Source organism: Strix uralensis, chromosome 13, assembly GCF_047716275.1.
Source record: "Strix uralensis isolate ZFMK-TIS-50842 chromosome 13, bStrUra1, whole genome shotgun sequence".
In the NCBI taxonomy this organism is placed as follows: Eukaryota; Metazoa; Chordata; class Aves; order Strigiformes; family Strigidae; genus Strix; species Strix uralensis.
The window spans coordinates 537,737-551,435 of record NC_133984.1 but is presented as its reverse complement, the minus strand read 5'-3'; positions in this window follow the sequence as shown (position 1 = coordinate 551,435).

The window sequence follows — 13,699 nt, the reverse complement described above, 5'->3', positions numbered from 1 at the left end:
GATTGGAAACAATGGCCTTAGAGAAGTGCTTGTGCCTACCCACACAGATGTGCCTAACATGAAGGGAAAACACATAAAAAGACAAAAATAGTGCAAAAGGCTTTAGATTGGTCTAGGATGGCCACAGGGCTCCACTCCACCTTCTCTTGAAGCAGATTATCAACTTTAATATGCTCAGGGAATTTGAGAAAATTAGACCGCTCTAATCATCACCCTCTTTCAGCCTATTTTAATGATGAGTTAATTGCCCATGATGAGACTTTGATTTTCTTGGAATGCCTTAGCCCTTTGTAATTTTCAGGTTCTGGCTTATTCACAGGCATTTTCATGAACAACTGCAGTACTTCTTGAGTAATAAAGGAAGACAGTCCCAGAAGGGAAACTGAGCTACATATTTTCTATGTGTGCATGAAGTACCTGTCAATTTGCTTCTCAGCCTTTAACCAGGTTTCATCTGCCCCTGTGGAAGTCCATCCAACAAGGCCAACACCCATTTTCTCTCCAAACTGTACCTCTACATGGGTTTTTTTACTCAAGCAATGATTCAGCTGAATGGAAAATAATCATGGAGCCAACAGTTTTCAACACTGAGCAAAGCCTATGTTGCTGCTGAAATCTAAATTGGACAGCATGAGGCTTTGGGGCTTTGCAGCAAGGACCCTTTAAATTAGGAATGTGTAAAGACTTTCCTGTGGTTTGGCACGTGGGCAGCATTCCATAAATGCATCACAGAAATTAAATATAGACAAGACCTGCTGATAGGTCTAATCCATTTTGCTTAGCCAGCACAGCGTTGGTTCCTGTGGGACACTTTGCATTGTTTGCTTGAGAAAAGTTTAAAATTTCCTAGGTGAGGAAGCTTCCACCATTCTTTTCAGGAAACAATTAACAGCCTAACACATTTCAGTGTCAAGAAATTTTTCTGAGATTCTTCCTAATTTATTTTTGCAACATACACCTCCTAGCTATGTCCTACTAGAGTGTTACAAATAATTTCCCTTCTACCTGAGTGCTTACACTTTCGAATTTTTCTGGTGTGCTGCATGAACTAGACAGAGGACAGGATTATACATATTGTGATCTCTCAGTTCAATTCTTTTTTATTCCCTCACATAAGCTTTTCGCTTAAAATCCCCAGTCAGCAAATTTTTATATTCTAGACCTTTGCTGGTTAGATCACTGCTTTTTCAGCAAAATGGTGAAGTGGATGGATGAAAATCTCACAAGCACAGGACACAGCATGCACTATTCAGTGTTTTGCCTTCCTTAGAATGAGTGTGTTGTAGTTTTTCATGGGCTGTAACACTCTATATGTTCCTGAGCTGTGAGTCGTTTTGGCATTTGTTTTATCTTCCACCACAAGCACAGTTTTTAGTATTAGAAATTATGCCAAGGTTTAGCAACCAGAGCACAAGCTCCTCTTCAGTGCTCGCTTTGTTCAAGTTCAATGCATAATGTGGGTCTCCTCTGGGTGTTTGTGGAAAGCTCACTCATGGCGTTTAGCCGCTCTTTAATCTGGCAGGGTGGATAGCAGTAGGGTGTAGCTCTGGAACCCAGGTGTGCTGGCCAAAAGCTGGGACTGGATCTCGAAGGGGAGCAGCAGTGCAGTGCCACAGCTCCGAGCAGGTGACCGGGAGCTGAGCTCACACGGTCCTGCTGAGCAGGACCAGGGTCACTGCGGGGGTCAGAGCCGAGGGAGCCTGGCACCGACTGAACAAACAGGGCTGTGTGAGCTGTGTGCATGAATGAGTTAAGAGTGGCTCGGGTGGAGAGCACCTGGAAATTTTTACCTTTCAGGGGAAGACTTTCTGAGATCTCAAAGACACTCTCATTCTTCGTTTTTCTCAAGACAGGGCACTGGTCCAGCTTCTCACATGAACAACGTGAACTGAGATGTACTCGTTCTTTGTTAAGTGCTGTGATCTGCAAATGAAAAGTGCTATTGAATTTGGAAAATCAAATACTATTTGCATGTATGTAAATAAAATGCAAAAATTCTATTGCTGAGAAAATCATTTTAAGATTAAAAACACCGCTAAAGGAAGTTTGTTGCCTTTTGCTTCCTCACCGAACACGAGTGGAACAGTGAAAGGGGTTTTTCCGTTCCACTCGGGGCTGCTGCTGCTGCGTCTGATGACGGGTGCTAAAATACTGTACGGTGAAGTCAGATGGATTTGCCTGATGGGGGCAGTTTTTATATCTTCTGAGAATGAACTTTGTCCTCTCCCAAATTCTTCATGTCTGGCATCCCCTTCCGTGGGCAGTTTAAAGCAGGACTCCTGGGACTGCAGTTCAGGTACGTGAGAAGAGATAAGCAAGCCCAAGACTGACCGAAGCCAAGAACACATATATTGAGTCTGTTTAACATTTTCTGTGCCCTCTTTACTGATTTGTTTAGCCTAACATATCTTTATTATGTGTACAGGAGAATCTGAGGCTTCTCCAGTAGCATTCATGTCACTTCACTAGAAGTTTATAAACATTTTGACAGTTTTCATACAATTTTTATACAGTGAACCACACTTGTACATACTTTCAAGTGCTAAAGATTTATTCATTCTCCTTTGCACTTCCTAGAAATGCAGTAGCAATTCCTAATCTGGACAGATTGCTTTGGGCTCTGGAACAGTTTTTCTCTTTCACAGAGATATTAAAACTGGATCAACCCTAAGCTGGAAACCCATATGCTCAACTACTACCTTGATCTGTTAACATAAGCCTTTCCATCAGGAGGACAGTCCAAAATCATGGCTGCTGTTGCACTCCCTCATTTCTGAGCAGTTTTTATTATCCTTTTCTGTTTATTAATGTTTTTGATGAATGGAATCCTAGTGGAAAATGATTGATTCGGCTGGAGAAGAAACTGTAGGCCTCTGCAGACTGCATCTTTTCCTGTCACTCCTAGAGATGCTCCCACCACACTCCAAGCTCAGGAAACCTTGCTGGGGCTTTCACAGAAGAGATCAGCACTGGATGCCTGCCAGTAGCAGAGTCTGCAGGGTAAACGGTAGAGGATGGTTGCGCTGGCTGCCCACAGACTGTGGCCATGGTTCCTCCCTCCAGATGGAGCAGTGAACAACCTCCTGTCTCATGTTTTGAGACCCATCAATGTGAGTCCTCCTCTGAGCAGGAGGTGAGTGCCATTTCCTCCAGGTGGCGGGTGAGGAAATGGGCAGCCAGGTGCATTCCCCAAGGTCAGGTGCAAACCCCAGGCAGGAGCTGGAGAAGCCCTAGGACGCTTGTGTCTCTCAGACAAGCAGTGAGGACAAGGCAGCAGGATGTGCACCTCCTGCCTTCACTGCCTGGAGCCTTCCCCCCTCAGCTGTGTGCCACCGGTAACGTGAACGCATTGTCAGCCTGGAAATGGAGGGTTTCTTCAGGAGGGCTGTGCAAAACTGGCTCCAGCAAAACACGTTTCTCACGCGTATTTTGGAGTGTGTGAGAAGCTGCTCTCTGTCACAGAGTGGGTACCTCATCCTCAGAGGCGTATCGATGCGGGATGGCTCAGCAGGGACGGATCCCACTGACCCGCTGTGAATAAGCCTCTCCAGGAGCTCTCTGCTGGGAGAGGCCCTGGGTATGGCCCTCACAGGCTTCCTGGAGGTTGTTGAGAGAGCAAAGCCAGGAGGCAGAAAGTCGAGTCCAGCAGCGGGGTGCAGTTTCTCACATCCGCTCCCCCAACACCATCCTGCTCACATCCTCTCCCCACAACCCCGGTCCATCTCCTTCTCCAAGTCCATATTTCCTTCCATTGTTCCCCAGCAACTCCTTGGGCAATACCATCTCCCTTCTCAGCCTCGTAGGAAGGCTTGGCCCTCCAGTGTGAACTGATGGATGGGCTTTAAACAACAGAACAGAATAAACATTTGCTTCTCCTCAGAAGTTCCCCCCCAGTGCCCGCACACCCATGCACAGGCTGCAGTCAGATGTCTCCTCTCACGCCCATCGACTCGGGGATGGAGGGTGGGAGCGTTTCAGGGAGATTCTGGTGTCATCTCGTCCCTTGAACAGACATGCTCGTAGAGCTGCCAGCGCAGCCCAGCTCGGTGCTGAGCTCCCAGGCTCCTGTCCCCTTCCTCACCATTTGTTTCCAGAATATCCAGTATTTGCCAAGGTGCTGAGCATCTCCAGCCAAAGTCCTAAAGGCCAAATGGAAGCCAAAGTCCTTGGAGTTTTTTTCTCTCTTCTCCTTTGTTTTCCTCCTTTATCAGCAAACATCAGTGAAGTCAGGCAGAAGGAATCAGCAATCCTGAGCAAACTAGGAACTCTTGCTCAGACCAAATGCCCCCCAATATTTCCAGCAACCAAAGCCATCGGTATCCAATTTATTTATTTATCCAGAAAACCTGAAAACTGTGAGAAGTCAGAAGATGGTCATTTTTTATTTTTTAATAGCTTAATTTCAAGCTATTTAAGCTTAATTTGAAAAAAATAGAAACATACAATAGAGGGGGTTTGTTTGTTTTTAACTGTAAACAAACCAGAAGAAAAAGAAATTTGGTTTGGTTTGGTTTCATTTCATTTTGTTTCATTTCTGAAATGATTTGGCCTTCATGCAAAAAAAGTAAGAAAACAGAAACAAGTACGTTATTCTTTTTGTTAGTTTGTCATGGGAGCCACAAAAATCCATTGCTGAGATTATTGTTTTATTCCTGACTAATGGCTATTAACTCTACAGTGTCCCACAGTGATCCCATAAAATCCTTGGGAATATGGGCAGAAGAACTGCTCATTCTACCCAAATGCTGATGAGATGAGAAGGGCGTCAACTTGACCATCTCATCACAGACTGGTTGCCTTGCTCGTTAGCCCTGGTGCTCTTACCTGCCTGATAAGCATGCTCGGTGCCTCACGGTGCCTCAGTGCCCCAGGACTTTTATTCCCTAATAGTGGATGGGCCACACAGTTCAAGGAGGGACAACGGCAGTCGTTTGTATGTGGGCATTTAGAAATCTTCTGGGGATTTCTGGCTTCCTGGAGACCTCTCAAAGCTGCTCCACCTTTGGAAGCACCAGGACAATGGTGTTAGAGAGCAAGATTAAAATCTTGGAACTCTTCTGTGCTCTTTTACAGAGTGAGTGAGGTCACAGGCAAATTAGCAGGTTGTTGGAAGGAGATCAGAACTGTTTCTGAACATGTGTCATTTTCCTGTGAGGGGTTTTTACCACCCCAATAAGTGACTGTCCAAGGCTGGAGCCAGCTGAGGGAAATGCTTTGATCACACTTTGGCCAATCCAGTCCCCACTGATGCTTCTGAGGGTTAGACAAAACTCCTCCACCCAATTCAAAGCTCTGTGACTAACTCTCCTGCATGCAGCCCATTTCCTCACAACAGCAATCACGGGATGCAGACAGCAGACAAAACCTTCCGACGGGAGACTGGTCATGTCCGAGGGATGTCCTCGATACAACCAGCTCAGCGCAGCACAGTCGAAGGAGTGTTAACATGGGCGTGATACCCTGCCGAAGAATTCCAGTGTCACTAAGTAATTATTTGTAATAACTCAGAGTAACAATTTCCATATGTAAGACCCAAAAACAAGAACTACAGGTCAGGAGATGCCTTCTCCAGCTTGTTAGATGAAAGCAGGATTTCCATCTCCTCTAAAATAAGACCTATCCTGTTTTCTATTCTGGTCTCCATTGCCCCACCAAAATAAAATCAACTGAGGACAGGTATGTGAGTGAGCAGAGCTGGAATTTTTGCTAGAGGTTTGGGGTGGGGAGGGGTTGGCATGGACTGGACTCTTAACACCACAATCTTATTTTACTGATTAAGGAGCCTGGACAGATGCACCTTTCACTTCCAGTTTAGGTGAAAACCTGGACTGTCTCCTCCAGGATGGCGAGTTTGGTGTTCAGGCTTTTCCAGGACTGTCCAGAATGTGGAAATTTATAAACAGAGTGAAACCAGGGGGCAGGCACAAACGAAGAAAGTGGGACTGAAGGCTCATGAAGAACTTCATCCAAAGAGGTCTGCCTGTTTCCCCGCATGAAGGAATGGGATTTTCCCTTACCCACCCCTCAGAGAGCTCCTTTATCCAGCTGGGCAAAAAAAGCCAGGCAGGTAAGGGTCAATGCCAACGAGGTTATTTAGCTGAATGGTACCTTTTTTTCTCCTCCACCCCCCATTCCACCCCCCACCCCCTCCCCAGAGTCTCCCACACATACACATCCCGAAGCAAGAGGAAAGGAATTCCCTGTGCAGCCAGGAGGGATGGTGGGACGTGGGCCAGGACCTCTGGTGACACCACAGGCCGGTGCTCCCTCCTCCCACAGTGCCCCCGCGCCAGCACTGCCATCAGCCCCCCCCGGAGACACAAGACCCCGTCACCGGGACCAGCACAAACACTTCTCTGTTCCTCGGTCCATGACATCGCCCCAGCTGTGGCCAGCACAAACCCTCTGGCTCCTGGCCAGGCCACAGGGGTTTTTTTCCCCCTCTCTCTGCCAAAGCAAACTGACTTCTGACACCTTCCCTCATGTTTTCATCCTTTAAAGGGTGGAAAGCTGAAAGCCTGGCTTTGCCATGTTCCCTTCCACGCCTCCTCAGTACTCTCCCGCCTGGACGTTCAATAAGCTCTTTCAGGGAGGACTGGGCACCTGGGTCACTCGCAGGGAGCAGCGGGCACGGGCACAGGCATGTGTCCGTGCTGAGCCCGTGTCAGGGTGCCAGGCATGTGTCTGTCCATGCTGAGCCCGTGTCGGGGTGCCAGGCGTGTGTCTGTCCGTGCTGAGCCCGTGTCGGGGTGCCAGGCATGTGTCCGCGCATGTGTGTGTGTCCTGCCCTGTGAAGCGGGTAACAGCTCTTGCCTCCTTCTCAAGCATTTGGTGAAAGGCACTGTCTGGGGCCCAGGTGTTACAAGCAGTGCCTAAAACTTACAACTAGCAACATTTTGATAATTACGTAGCATCTATTTGTGCAAGAATCTGTCCCCACCACCCCTGTAGCAAAACCGGTCTTGGAAAGCCGTTCTAGAAGAATCCATTAATCATACTGAAACAGCACAGGACCAAATTATTTCCCCTCTCTGCCTTTAAGCTTTCATGATGCTTTTTTCATGTTGCTTCCTTGTCATCTCAAAAAACTTGGAAATACTTAGAAATACAAATCTATCTCAAGACTTAAACTGTCCAAAAATGTACAGTGCAGGAGTACTCAGGCCTCCTGGTTTGATCCTAGCAAGCCTTTGCAGTGCCAACTCAGTAATTCTTCCAGCAGCTGGGAAAAAAAACCTGTTCAGGACCCCTTTTACCCTCCAGTAAAAGGCGCTGAGCTGGGAGGGACAGATGTGTTAAGCGTGCAGTGACTTCACGCCCCAGCTCAACTTCAGGAGGAAGAGCTGTTCTGTGCTGGGTCAAATTCCCAGGCAAGGACTGCGGGGCCAAAGTCTGTCCCAACAAGCTGTCACCGCTGGCACTGATGTTGCTGCCCTAGGACTTGCAAAGGTATCGTGGGATCGGCGTGGACCAAAGGCCTGCATCACCAATGTCACTCAAATGATTGATTTCTTCCTGACCTGCTGTGCTTATGCTTTCTGCTTCAACAGTGCTATTTTCCACTAGAATATTGTCACATTCCAGCCATTTGACATGCCCATAAAAAGATCATTTTAGCCTTCTCAACTCATTAACCCCCTAGAATGTAAGCTGGCTGAATTCACAGAGTTTAGAGACCTAAAGGATGCTTTTTTATCCCAGCCATCACTTACCTCTCTCTCCTGGAAGAGGCTGCTGGACATCTGTGAAATTACTTTTTCATGGGCTGCCCTGACAGCAGGTTTCCATCTGGAATCAATGACAAAGCTTGGAAATAAATTGCTGACTGCTTAGAGCAAGAGGATCAGGAAACACAGCCCAGTTCTGAGCTAGAAAACAACAGAGACAACCACCACACCACATACCTCTTGCATCCATGCACTTCCCACAGTCTCCCCAAATGTTCACATTTTGTTCTGCAGGTGCAGAGCAGAAATTGTCCATCTCTGTGCCATTTCAGAAATTATCCAAGAGGATGAGATGGTGGCTGTTGAGCAAGGAATAATCAGGGCTTTTAGTATGTGGGAGGCTTGGGAGGTACAGGAGTGTCCTTGCTTGAATAAGGAATCACCTGAGTCATTTAGTGACCCAGAGGGACCTGTATGTCTGTCTTGCAGGCTATGCTTGATTAGAAAATTTGTTGTAGGCTTGTACAAAGCTTGCAAACTAGCATCACCACTTGCCTGATGTTCCACAATGGTGGTTGTTACTGGCTGAAATTCAGGCTTGATGAGTTTATAACGAGTGTGCTGGGTAGAGATGTCTTGGTCAGCAGGGCCGCGGGATGACTCTGCACATGCACAGGCAGAACATTGCTGGCACTGGAAAGCGTTTGGTAGTGGAGTTGGGCTTCAGAGACCATCCTGGTGATTGTTTCTGTGAGGTGTTACAGGCATTGCAGCACACGTGTTGCGAGTCATTAGGTACTAGCTCTTAAAATGCTTCCTGGAGAAACTCCTGCAGTGCCCCATCATTACTAGAAGCATTCTGGTGTCACAAAACATTTGGACCACATGAAGAGCAGACAGCATCAGTGGTGTCACTCCAAGAGTACACCAGAGTGCTGCAGCTCTATTCTGAGCATCACCCACCAGCAGTGTCAGCTTTCCCAGTTGGAAAAAAGCCCACTGGCTATTGGGAGAGATGAAGGATGCCTACTAAGCAGTTATTGCTGCTAATACTAAACATGTTCACTTCTAGGACAACTTTTTCAACACCTTGAATGGCAAATGAGTAGTAAGAAGGGCTTTTGCTAAAACATTTAGACTTTGAACATTTTTAACAATTAATTTTTGGCAGTTCTGTCTTCTTTTAATTTTGTTTCTTTAGGTTCTAAACAAATAGCATTGAATCTCACTGTGCACTTTCATGGGGGACAGAAGAACTCAAAAGGAAAAAATATATCCCAAGACCTTAGCCCTGTGGTAGATATGGGCATGATCGTTAATCTCAGTCAGATTTATTCCATAGTCCACATTTTCAGTCTTCAACACATGACAGGTCCTGACATATTCTTCCACTGTAATTTCTGCATGAGTGCCAGGAAGGGCCTTAGCATCTTCAGAGTAATACATTGCAAGTAAAAATTCCCTTTGAAAAATTGGAAAGATAATCCAGATCATTTCAGTTAAATGTCGCGCTACCTGTACCATGGGTACAGGACAAGTAGGGTTCTCTAGGAAGTGCTGCCTTTATATCTGCCTGGTGAACAGAACTTCATGATCTTTATCTTTCCCTGAATGTGAATATGGAAAAACACCATTTGCTGTCTAAATAAGCTCACTAGCTGTCTGACATTTCAAAGCAGTTTGCTTATCTACAGTAGCGTGTCCACACCTGGTCCGGGTTCAAGGACTATAAAGCCTTTTCTCAATACCTGACACCAGTGTCGCCACTGGCCTTCCCACCCGACTCCTACACCACACCAGTTTATGTAGGCCTGTGTCTCACGGCAGCAGCAAGAACTGGATGCCAGGAGGAAGGTGGCTTAGGCCTGCATACGCTGACTTCCCACCAGGGTTGGAGTGGTTTCCAGTTCTTGGGCTTGGGCTTTTTGTGGCAGCTCAGCTGTGACGGGCAGGAATACAGGCTCTGACTGACAGAGCCACGTCGGCAGTGACTGGGGAACAACTGCACTTGCCAGGACGCACCAGTTTCCCCAGGCCAGCAACATACCGCAGGGTAGCCTGTAGAGTATCTACTCTTGGAGCCTAAGGCAGAAAAGAATAGGCTTCTCATGGAGATGAAATGCTCTGAAATTGTAGTACATCATAAAACATGGCCAAAACCTATAAAACAAATATTTTCTCTCCATGGGTCTTACTCCCAGGGAAACTTCAATAAGACCCAGATGAAAGAAACCAGCAGAGAACTATTTCATGCAGAGACACCTAACAGACATCCCACAGAGTCTGTCTTTTTTGAGTGGTAAAGGGATCTAGTCCATTGTTCCTTAGAGATCCCAAATGTATTCTTAGCTTTGTTTTGGAGTAAAACAAAGCTTTTACTATAAACCCAAATATGTTAATTTCTTCTTAAGCTTTGGAAAAGTTTCAGCCAGCCTTTTCTGGAGTTTTGTCATTTTAAGGTAATGAAGTTTCTACAGGTTTTAAAAACATGAGGACATGGGTTGAACAGGGAGATCTTAATGCTGTTTTCATTTCAGAAAAGGATATAATCTAGTTAATCTCTTATTTGACATAATAGAAAACATAGCAGATTATGACTGAAAGAGAAACAAGGATTCTCTTGCCCTGTGGATCATGGATCTTATTGTCCTCTAAAAAAAAAAAGTATTTCTAACAATACTTTGCAATCTCAGACAAGACCTTGTGCTGACATGCTGACAAGTGGATACCTTCTCCTACTTCCTTCACATTAGCAGAAACCTAATCCACTTTATATACTCCAGCCAAATTCATGTTCTTGACCATACGCAGTTTGCAGCAATTTTTCCAAAAAGACTAAGAAAAAAGGATTGTCCATGAACTGAATGAGCTCTGCCTTTTCTACTCCTCCTCTTCGTCTTGCATGAGCTTATGAGGGACCACCTCTTGCTTTGTGCTTATGTAAAATTTAACACTGTGGTATTACAGCAATCCAATTAGTAATAAACTGATTAATAACAAAAGTGATGTCAAAACCAGATGGGATCATCTGACAGTCTGTTTAGCTCACAGTGGCACAAAGGACCAAGCCCAGTGTCCAGCAGACGGCAGCTGTGAACCTATATGCAGTCCAATGAACTTGACCTTAACCAACAAACCCAGTAGCTTTGCCATAGCTGTAACCAGGATGCACGTTGCCAGATCTAACGCAGAGATGACTAGAACAGCACTCTGTGACAGACTAGCGCAAGAGAAGTGCCTTGCCAGAACCTGTTCTTCCTTTGTTTCTGGCGCAACTTGTCCTATGACCAAAGTGGTAACTAACCAGACGTTCCTTAGCTGCGCACTGCTATGGCGTGGACCTCTCACCCCAGCTTGGAACGAGCTCAGGGCCTAGAGGTGAAAATGCCCCAAAGCATCAGAGTGTGCCATCTGGCCTTGGAAGCTGGGAAACAAAGAGCTTATAAATATGCAGGGACCTCCATATGTTCCTGGGACCACATAGCAAGAAGACAGAGAAACTCAAACATACATGCAGAGGAATGTCTTCCCTCCTCCCTTTGCATGTGCTTCAGTCAGGATGTTTGTACAAGAAGAAAGTCAGTTGAACAATAAAACCCACATGTCAGATGTTGAAGGGAAGTCTGGAGTCGAACACGCCAAAAGAAAAGATTGAGACCAGTTCATCCTTATGATAAGATTACCCACTCAAATCTGCATATGACATCACCCTTGTTAGGGGACCAGACTGATTATAGTAGCAGTGTGGTACTTGGTACTTCGAACTTTTCACCCAAGAATTGCAAAGCACTTTACAATAAAGCCTAAATATATCTTTATATGAGATGAGAGGGGCTGTAAAGAGATGGCTTTGCTTACTTTGAGCATGAAAAACACACAATTCCATTACAACACAAAACAGAAATCTCTAATTCACCCGGAAATGGTGCTTTTAATGAATTCTAATGGAATTACACCCAGTCAGACTCCAAGGCCAGTGGACTTGCATGTCTTCACACCTAAAAAGAGAGTTCCTATGAGCTTTTTCAGTTGCATTTTTAATACTAAAGTTAATATTTAAAAAATGGACACGAGTCCCCACTTTAATAAGCATTTAATTATTTATTCAAAGTGGAACAGTTCTCAGCAAGCCTGAGAAGTCCTCCTAAATAAGGGACAAACCAGTAGCCCCAGAGAGGGCTTTTGAGGCCTGAGTTGAATCCTGGGGCCAGAGGGAGCTTTATCTGAAAACGAAGATACTTCATGGCTGACTCCAGACCTTCACAAAGATGTGACTGTGAAGAACTGGTCAAAAAAGCTCATAAGAGTCAGAAGCTCTGCCACGAGTTCTTGAAGTCTTCCTGCTGTTACTATGGGCGGAAATGCTGCAAGAGCAACTTTTCTTAACACTTTCTTTGTTCAGGGCTACGTTTATTCACCCCTCAAATAATGGAGTGGGAAGGAAAGTGTTGCAGACCAAGTCTGGCAAGCCATAAGCTGAAATGAGGTCTAGGCGCTGGGGGGTTTTACATCTGAGTGCTTGAAAATTTTCTTCAAATTTTCATCAGATTCATTAGCTTTGACTGGACAAATGTTGGCCTCTCATCTGTCTGTGTGGGAAGAGTCCTTGCTAACAAGGTTTCTTTTCACATGTAACCCAAAATTAATTAAGCTCCTAATTAATTAAACTTTGAATGAAGTTCTGGCAATGACAGTCCCTGGCAAAGAGTCAGCAGCGCTAACTGGACTGGGGCTGTCAGGCGTTTCCAGAAAACAGCAGCGAGCATCTCTCAAAGTTCATGGCCACTGCTGCGCCTTCTGCCCTCCCGCCACCCACCAGCCCCTGCTCATCTTTCATTGCTGTAGGCAGCTCACAGAGATGTTAATGTCCCAAAGTGATCCTGATGCCAAGTTTCTCTATTAAAACCATCTCCAGGCAACAATCAGGTTTGTCACACGTCTATTGTCCTCGTCACTCTCCGGCAGTCACAGTGTATCAAGGATGAGGGCTGGTTTCATTCCATGCCTTTTGCTCCTGCTGCTGCCATCCCCAGGTTCAAGAAGGGCTGTAAACAATGAAGGGAAGATGAAGGGGGGGGGATGCATCTTTCTTTATCTCATCTGGCAGTTAATCCCTTGCCAGATGAAGAGGGGAAGAGGCTGGTGAGACGGACATGTGGTGTCTTCGCATTCTGCGGGTTCCCTGCTGCATTTATTTTTCTTCTGTACTTCTACAGCCTGAGTGAGCAACTGTGGCCCCGGATGAGGAGTTAGCATTGAGGGCTGTTATGCTCCCAGCCTTGGCACTGACCACCAGAGGGTTTTGGCTCCCATCCTACCCTTTGCCTGTATATTCATAGTCTCTTTAAACTGGTGTAAACTGGCTTCATCGCCAGAAGCATCAGTCCTGAGACAGGGTTTGTGTGGTGGTCCCAGTGGGGGATCTTACCCCAGCTCAACCCAGCCAAAAAGCATATATATTTAACCCTGAGATCAGGCCTGTCAGTGGCTGTGTAAGTCAGCTCGCCGTGACTGTGCTACCAGGGCATCTCTTGGCCTTACCATGCCCAAGCCTGAACTCCCTGGGGGAGGGACTGGGGTTCACTAACTGTAACAGCATCGATTTCAGCGGGTCCTTGGACCCTGTGCAGCATCTTCCTCTGGGTGCACGGGCAGGAAGCCATAGTCCACACGTAGGAGCAATTTTGGGCAAACACTTGGCTCTCCTGTGCGGTCTGTGTGGCTGCTCTCAGCAGGACTACTTCCACTCCAAATGTGTTATTGCAGTGAATAAACGGGAGACGGGCGGGGCTGCAGGAACAATAAAAGGAAATGCGTCTGCTCCACATATGCTCTGGAGAGGGAGGGTGTCCGCGTGTTGGGCAAGAGGGGATGTTGTGCGAGACAGGGTATGGAGGGGAGGCATCTGCATGAAAGCAGAGGAGAATAAAGTATCTGAGAGAGCGTGGGTGGTGGCGAGGGAGCGGGAACAGGACGAAAGCAGCGGTGTATGGCTGTGAAGAGAGAGTCTGCTTGAAAAGGATGGGGAGCGG